Below are 9,123 nucleotides of genomic sequence, written 5' to 3' on the forward strand. Positions count from 1 at the left end.
TTCACATTCACAGAATTTTATTTTGCAGCAATTGTAAAACAAGAAGATCACAAATATACACAGACAATTTCCAAGAAGGACGCCTCACATATTTATAAAATATTAAAGTTCAGTGTTGGAGGAATATATTTCAAATGTAAAAAGATTTGTAGTTATGGTCAAATATTAACATCATGCACAGTACGGTAATTCTCTTATCCACACACACACACACACACACACACACACACACACACACACACACACACACACACACACACACACACACACACACACACACACACACACACACACACGAGCTAAAAACGTCACATTCTTCCATCTGAAAAGGCCAACGGTTCCCTCCGTCTCTCAGCAGCAGGTCCACAGCTCCTTCTCGGGTCTTTTCTTGTTCAGGACTTTAAAGGAGCCGTGCATCGAGGCGTTTGCTGCTGCGGGTTTCTTCTGTCTCTTCAGTTTGGCACCAACAGCAACAACAATGTCCTCCACCTCATCCTGCCGATACAGCCCCTCCCCGTCGCCTCGGGTGCGACCGCTCCCGCATTTCTTTGGCGGGTTCTTGGCGGACGTCTCGAAACACATCATGCCGTGGGCTTTGGCGAAGCTCGTCGCCTGCTCCTGGCTCACCTGGCCGTCGGTCCCGCCGGGGACGCGGAGGTCGCTCTTATTGCCCACCAGGAACCTGCGAGGAGAACGGGCAGAAGGAGGACGATATTAAGAGTTGCACAAAAGAGTAATATGGTCGTAGGACGTTGACTCAAGTAGAAAGGTTTGATGCGATTTAGAGGAAAACACATTTTTTGCACTGGTCAAATTTGGGTCTTCTTTCAGACGAGTGAAGAAAACATCCAAAATACACTTTCAGGTGTTTAGTTTGCTACTTTGTCTATTTGCGCGTATAGATTTCTCCTAAATTCACCAAAAGTTAGTATTAGATAATGCCTCATTTGCATATTTAAACAACAACAACAACAAGTAATCAACTATTCATTATTTTTTTTACCAAATTCATGTGTAGTGCCTTGAAAATCCAGAAAACCTCCACTCCAGTAACACTTTCAAACACCAAACTGTGTTTAACGTATGCAAATTAGCAGGAATCAAATAAGATAATGCATGATTTAAAACAGACATTTTCAGGAAACTAAATAATTGTCTCAGTGTAAGTAATTGGCTGGTATATTTTTTTCGGTCGTGTCCTCCTGGGGAGAGTTCTTAGAGTGAGTACCGGCACACTACCGTGGGATTTCCTGCCCGAGGGAGTTCTGCCTGCACTCCTCTATCCAGGCCGCCAGGCTGCTGAAGCTGGCGGGGCAGGTGACGTCGTACACGAAGAGCACGGCGTGGACGTTGCGATAGTAGTGCTGCACCATGGACTTACGGAAACGCTCCTGTCCTGCCGTGTCCCACAGCTGGAGCTGGGGACGATGACGAGGTGGCGGAGACAAAAAAAAAAAGAGTGACAAAGAGGAAACGAATGAGAGGGAAGACACGCAAGGCAAAAAGAAATCATGTGTTGAAATACCACCCCCCCCCCCCCCCCCCACACACACACACACACACACACACACACACGCTAAGTGAATCATCACTGAGGGGAAACAAAGAAAAGGAATAAACAAGTTGATGTGATCATCATGACTCAGATCTCTCTGTCCTTGAAGACATTAAGTGCACTTGATGTATTCTACGATGATCAAAAGGGACTTTGTATGAAACCTGTAAACACAAATTTGAAATTAAACTCTTCAGATGCCGAGTCGCTCATTAGCGCTTGGAAGACAGAGGATTTGTAACAGTTTGATTAATCTTACGAGGACATGCGATCTGGGACTTGAGATTGACTTGAAGTCTCATAAACCGCTCTGATTAAATGATTAAGTTACTTTTCATTAAAGAAAACACTTGATCCAACATCCACTTACGTTGTAGGAAACCAAGATGTTTCGGAAGGTGCAATGTGTAAGATCTGGCCCAACGTTTAGTTTAACACAAATAATGAACAAACATCAACAGAATGTGAAGAAGCGACAGCGTTGACGTTACGTCAGAGACGTCTTCAGATTGTGTTGCAGAGATATCTGCTGAAGTGAGCATTCTAACCAGCTAGCCTCGGCTCGTCCCGACTTGTAATACCGCTCGTACCTCGAGAGGCGATAGCGAGTCACTGCAGCGTCCAGTCTGCCCGCCGTCCAACATGAGAGGACGAAGAAGTAGAGACGCCCCCCCCCCCCCGAGGCGTCGTCGCATTGGAAGTAAGGTTTGATAGTTTGTTTATTGGCAGAAATCAGAAAACTCGTATTTTTCATTTCGTCCCAAAGCATTCTTGACCTGCTGTGAGTTAGTAGTTTGAATTTGTGCTGTAACTGACGCCTGTACATTTAGACTGTAGTAAAAAGGTGAAACGCTGCCCCCTATTTGTTTGGAGCGTGCAGTCAGATCGCACACATTGCACCTTTAACTTGAACAAAAGACTGTCAATTTGATAACAGGAACAAACAAAAAAAAAGTTTGAAATCTCGTCTACCCTTTAACAAATCCACTGTCACCACTGACAGACACTTCCTCTGTCATGTGGTCGTTTCAAAACACTCAGGAAATAGAAATAGCACAAACCAACCGACACCCACAGATTTAAGATAGAGTCATCGCATAAACATGCGAGACCCTCACATGTCTTCCCACCATGGGGTTCAAATTCAAACTTGTCCCCAAACTTCAGGAATTAAAAAAAAAAAAAATAATTCTGATCTGAATTTGCTGCAAGAGGCTCAACAGTTAACATGCCGCTAGAATCAAGCATGTAACGTTCACAGAGACGTGCGGGCTGCATTGGTTCTGTTGGTTTTTATGCCAGAGAATTCTCAGTCATTCAGTCTGGGAGAAATAAGTCAGCAGAGACACAGAGCAGTGAGGGGCATTACTAAAAACGCAGTATAAAAACATGATAAAGTCACGGTTAAAAAGGCACAAAAGCAGGATTATTATGATGTCCAGGCTGATTAGTCGGGTGACTTGGGCCCATGAAGAGCACTGGATCCACTGTGACAATGAGGGATTAACATTCAACCTAAAAGAACCAACATTATCAACCAGTTGATTTCCAACAGGCTGTGCGTAAAACTATTATTTTGGCACAGTCCTGCGCACAGTGAGCCTGTTAATGTGTCCACCGCTTCTTGTTCTTTTAATTGATGAATGAACACTTCACCAGTTACCTTAATTTTCTCTCCGTGGATTTCCAGCTGTCTTTCGCGGAAGTCCACCCCGATGGTAGCCTCCACTCTGCCGGGGAACTCTCCGGCGCAGAGTCGGTGTGTGAGGCAGGTCTTCCCCACCGCGGAGTCTCCGATCACCAGCACTTTGAAGGTCCGCAGCGAGTCAACACGCTGCCCAAAGAGGTGGAAAACTCGAGAGATGACTCCATTCGTCCCCGTCGGGTCACAGTAAATACACGAGGAAACAAAAGCGCACAAAACTTTATCTCCGAGGGACGTTTCTAATGAAGCTGCAGGTCTGAACGCGCGCTGAGACTTCTGGGAGGAAACACTTTCTTTAGGTGTTTTTTTTATTGGAACGTTTCCACCCAAACGCTCCTTGGGAAAAACTCCTCGCGCTGCTGATCCGCGTGAATGGGAGGAGGAGAGGGAGTCTGGCGTTGCATTTGACAGCATGGTGGTGATTGGTGTCTGAGGGGGGGGGGGGGTAAATGACGAGCAGCAGTCAAGTTTATAGGCTGATAAATACGGATTCCTCTCAAAACATGTTTTTGTAACCCTCTACCTTTTAATTAGTTAAAATACAATATTTAATAACTTAGACATAACTGCTATAGTTTTATTGTACAAAATATGTTTGCATTCTTTTATAGACATGACATAGATCACAATGTATTTATTATATGCTTTTTATGTTAATCAGTTAAAACCAATAAAAAGGTCACGTGTTGCCTGTAAAGTATGGATGCAGATATACAATTACAAATGATTTAATCTTTTATGCAGGCTTATTCATTTTCATGGGTTTTCTCATCGTCTGCCTGTGTGTGATATGTGCAGTTTGTTACAGAATAGAACTTTATTAAAATGACAGCAGCTCCCTCATCCTCTCACCTGACCCGCCAGTGTGACGGGCTGCTGCTGCCCCCTGCTGGTGGATCGTCATATTTACCTCACATCTTCATATATTGGAAATATTGCAGAAACGTAAACTACAAGAATCTGGTTTAGTTCGACGTGAACCAACTCTGGCTTAGATTTTATTTATTTATTTAATAACAAATCCATATTGAACTAACAAACTGTATTTTATATACAGCGGCTACATCCGAGCAGCTCAACAGTGAATTTCAACATACAGATGAAAAGAAATAAAATGTTTTCTTTCGTTTGGTTTTAATACAAAAATCCAGAGATATCATACATCGCCGTCTCAGATTTCACCTTTCACATTAGAACCCAAATTAGAGGAAAACAGGGAAGAAAATAGATTATTGGGGGGAAAAGGGGGGGGGGGGGGGGGGGGGGGGTGGAGAAAATAAAACAGACGCTCGCCGTATAACTTTTACCTTTCCGTCACTTCGGGCATTGGGGCTTTGGACGCTGAACTGTGACCTTTTTTTGAGGAGCCGTTAAAATGAGCAAAGAGCCTCTCAAGAGCGGAAACATCCTACTTCACACCATCAGAGCAGACCCCCCCCCCCCCCCCCCGTGTACATGCAGATAAAATCATTTCTAACAAGTGACGACAACACAAAGTGACTCTTGCCAGGAGAACCGGATGTAGAAACGATCATCAGGAGGAGGAGGAGTCTCGCTGCTCCACGTGGGACAGGGAGGCGTCTACGGTATTGCTTAGATCTATCCAGCTCTCTCAGGATTATGTAAAAATGTTAAAGAGAATCACTGTACTTGAAATGGCGCACATCACACAACCTTTACAGTTTTTAAATCTGTGCTACACGGTGCTCCATATTAAACAGACAAGAGGATTACATATTCCAAAGTTTAACCAGGAACTGTGAGGAGGGGGGGGGGGGGACAAGACAAAAAAGAAACTGTTCACGTGTGAGGAAACGTTCTTCGTGCCGTACGCCTGCAGAGATCGAGCCTTGCTCTCACACACTCACACACTCACACACACACTTCCCCGCCACATGTAGATACCTACCACCCACACCCACCCACACCCACACACACCCACACCCACACACACACACACACACACACACACACACACACACACACACACACACACACACACACACACACCACGGTTGCTGGATCCTCACTAACTCCTCCTCCTGCTCAGCTCAGTGTCCCGTCCCCCGGTGACAGTCGCGTCCTATGATCATTTAAATTAGCTTTTTTCTTTTTCTTTTTTAAAATAAGGGGGAGCGCAGTGTGTGATAGGCTTGTGTCAGAATTGTCACTGTTGTTGATCGTCTCCGAGGAAACAGACAGTCCCGTGTCAGTCCGTCACAGTTTGCCAATAACTGTTTGTTTGTTTTCATTTTCAGCTCGGTTGTTGGCTTTATTAAAAAAAAAAAAGTAAAATGGCCATTCCGTTATCCCCCCCCCCCCTCCTCCTCTTTCCCACAAATATACACAAACCGCACACATGCTCTCAACACACACACACACACACACACACACACACACACACACACACACACACACAGTCCTGATTTCCACCATGTGGGAGAGAGCCAAGCCATGCCAGGACAGACCCGATTAAGCTGAGCCAAAGAACGAAAAAACACCCATTTTTCGCTTCCCCCTGTGTCTGGCTCTTACAAAATGGCTGCCAGGCGTACCACAAGGCTCCGCGCTCGGCCCAATTTCCTTCTCTCGTCCGCCGTTGTTTTCCCGTCGCGCTCACATCTCGTTGGCTAGCTCCTCCGTTTCCGTGGAAACGTCTCCGTTGGCGATCTTGGCGTTCTCCTCGTATCCCGGAGGCGTGAAAGCTAGCGTGTACGGGTAAAGCTTGTAACACTCGGCGCGGTACGACTCGGCGCGCTCCTTGCAGTCGCCCAGCACGGCGCTCCGGAGACACTCCAGGACCTCTGTGCAGATCTGAAGAGGGGAAGAGGAACAAAAACCCCACGTTCGGTCTCCGCATCTCACTAAATGTGTTCGTTTGAAGTCGGACTCAAAACCCGATCCGTCGACAGAGCCGCTTAACCTTCACAGAGAAGCACGACATTTGCATAACTGCGTGAATACCTGTATGGTTCTGTTGTTGAGCGACTCATCTAGTGCGGTGGCCAGCTCGGCTGCCTTGGTTTCTGTCGATGAGTCCAGATACACCATCATCTTAGCGGCTGCAAGAGGGAGAGAACAGAGTCCGTGAGTCTGAACTACAGCAGGAACAGGAGTTGGAGAAGAAAGATTGTTTTTGGGTTTTTTTTACGGTATGTGAAAATATTTTGAGAAAGAGAGAACCGAATAGTCGCTGTGACTCAGGGGAGCGAGTAAGTTCAGAGACGTATGAAGGTGAATCTCAACTCTATACATCAGAAATAAATGGAAACAAATGATTTCTACGGCTACAACATCCAGCCGCCAGCTCCAGGGCGATGGAGAGGTTTTCCCGTTATCTAGGTCTGGGAGATTTATCTCAATTTTTCAATTACGATTTGGGCTTTTCAACAATTATGAAAACAAGCTAATGGAGACCAAACGATAATTGCACCACGCTCCGTTTTGTAATCATGCACTCCTTTTGTTTCGTGTTACAAATCCAGAGCATTTCTTTCCCGTGTTGTGTCGAGATCAGACTGTCCTCAGTGCGTGGTGGAGGTCTGCAGCGCTCTCTAGACACCTTGAAACCCAGACCCCCGTCTCATTTACCATGCACATTGTGTGTGTGTGTGTGTGTTGTGTGTGTGTGTGTGTGTGTGTGTGTGTGTGTGTGTGTGTGTGTGTGTGTGTGTGTGTGTGTGTGTGTGTGTCCTACCAGCCAGTCGGTGCGGTATGGAGTTCGAGTGCTTGGTGAGGTAGGCCTGGTTGAAGCTCATAGCGTTGCTGTCTCCGAACAGCCGGGTGATCTCCTGCTTCAGCACGGTCCTGACCCCCTCCGGCAGCTCCTTGCTCTCAGAGACTGAAAGAAGAAGGAGAGGAGGAGGAGAGGAAGTTCAAGACGCAAATTGTGGGAGGAATGAATGTAGAAAACAGACACCGGAAAGAAGTAGGGAGGAGGTGGTGGGTAGAAAGTTAGTAAGAGAAAGGAATAAATACGGCACGTTCAAATGAGACCAACTACATAAGCCGATTCCACAGCTGCGGCATCGCTGAGGAACCCTCTCTCGTACCTCCTTTGAAGAAGCGTACTAGACACTGGTGTAACCACGGATGGTCTGGGTCAATGGCCAACGCCCTCTTCACCGACTGGAGCATCAACAGGTATTTTTCTGAAAGAAAAAAAAAAAAGAAGAGGAGACGGATTGTAAATCGGATTGAAGCAGAAATGAAACGTTGAGGGACAGAGCATCAACACGGCATGGACTGAAGAAGAAGAAGTCAGTGAAGCGTCAGTCTACCTTTCCTGAAGTAGATCTCAAAGGCCAGTAGGTGCGTGTCGATTTTGTCCTTGACCAGGTGTTTGAGAAGGGATCAGGAACTTGACGGCTTCTTCCAGTGGACTTTCTACCTGTGAACAGGAATTGACAGAGAGGGAACACAAGTCACTTCGGCTCACCTAGTCGCCGATGCGTACCCGTTCCACTGCCACAGTTTTAAGGACTCTTCACGTTTCCTTCTCTCACCTTGACCAGCTTGTCGGGTATTAGCTCCTCCTTGGGTCCTCCGATCTCCTCGTCGTCATCCTCCTTCTTCTTCTTCTGGTTCTTAAGCTGCTTCTCTTTCTCTGCGTTCTTCTTCTCCTCCTCCAGCTGGGCCTTCTTCTGGGCTCTCCGCTGCTTGTTCCTCAGCTTCTTCAGCTCTTTGTCCGAGAGGTTAGCTAGAGAAGAGAGCGAGGCGTTAACGACGGACGAAATGTGTACCTCTTTTATATAACTAGGAGACGGCATTTGACCCCCCCCCTCGCTCACCAGTGTCGGCCTGCAGCTCCTTGCTGTCGTCGGTCAGGGGATTGTCGTGGAGGCTCAGGTAGATCTGGATGGCGCTGACGGCGGCCTTGTAATAGAAGGGGTGCATCCGAAGCACGTCCTCCAGCTTCAGCAGGTCCACGTAGGAGCGTAGCGTCATCTTTCTCATGCAGTAGGTGTGGAAATCAAACTGATCGTCCGTGATCTCCACAAAATGCTGATGAACAGAGGGGAGAACGGAAGACGTGAAAAGATATACTTTGGATAAAAGATAGAAAACGGAGTCTCACACAACTACAATCCCCGATAATAAAGGGCTCACCCTCTCGATCTCGTGGCACTTCTTCAGGCCTCCCCAAACTTGTTCATGGGACTTGTAGGCGAGCGCACACTCCGTCTGGAACCACATGCACTGCATCTCGTTGAGGTTCTCCACCGCCGACGCTCCCTCCTTCACCAAGCAAAAAAGAGAAAAAAAAACGCAAGCGTGAGCAAATGACAAAAAACAGGGATGTGCTCAATGATCACGTCACCCGTTAAGATTCCCACAACTCCCGCATACGATGCACTTTAAAACGAGTCGTTATCGAAGAAGTTCTCTCGTGTTTATCGTGCGATTCTGCCTCAATCGTTCTCAAACGTTCCCCTCAGCTCCTCAGCTCGTCGGTTTCTCTCACCCGGGTGAACTTGGAGCACATCTCCTCGGCCTCTTTCACCATGCCGGCCTTCAGCATTTACTTGGCACACTTGGAGTTGATGAATCGGTCGGCGGTGTCCAGAGCCTGGGCCTCATCCATCCACTGGGCGGCCTCCTTGATGTTCCCAGCATGCTACAGGAAAAAGGTCAACGCAACAGTCACGACAACAGCACTCCTGTTAACGTGTACGTGTATGTGTGTGTGTGTGTGTGTGCAGTACGTTACCTTGTAAATCTTAGCTTTTATAAGGAAGAGTTCGATGAGCGTAGGCGTGCTCTCGATGGCCGCGTTGATGTACTCTAGAGCCAGTGTCTGTTGGTCAATGATGTCATAGTGCTGCGCCAGGAAGTACTGCACCCAGAGCAGCGTGGTGGTTGG

The 9,123-nt window shown here is 47.0% G+C and overlaps 2 pseudogenes; both read right to left on the reverse strand.

The window, feature by feature from the left end:
* Positions 1-3,521, reverse strand: LOC137890562 (ras-related protein Rab-33B-like; annotated as a pseudogene).
* Positions 3,522-4,221: 700 nt separating this feature from the next.
* The window catches only part of LOC137890547 (N-alpha-acetyltransferase 15, NatA auxiliary subunit-like), a 12,821-nt pseudogene continuing 7,919 nt past the window's right edge, over positions 4,222-9,123 (reverse strand).

Source organism: Cebidichthys violaceus, unplaced genomic scaffold (genome assembly GCF_023349555.1).
Source record: "Cebidichthys violaceus isolate CVI_PGR_0920_01 unplaced genomic scaffold, fCebVio1.0.p SCAF_66, whole genome shotgun sequence".
NCBI lineage: Eukaryota > Metazoa > Chordata > Actinopteri > Perciformes > Stichaeidae > Cebidichthys > Cebidichthys violaceus.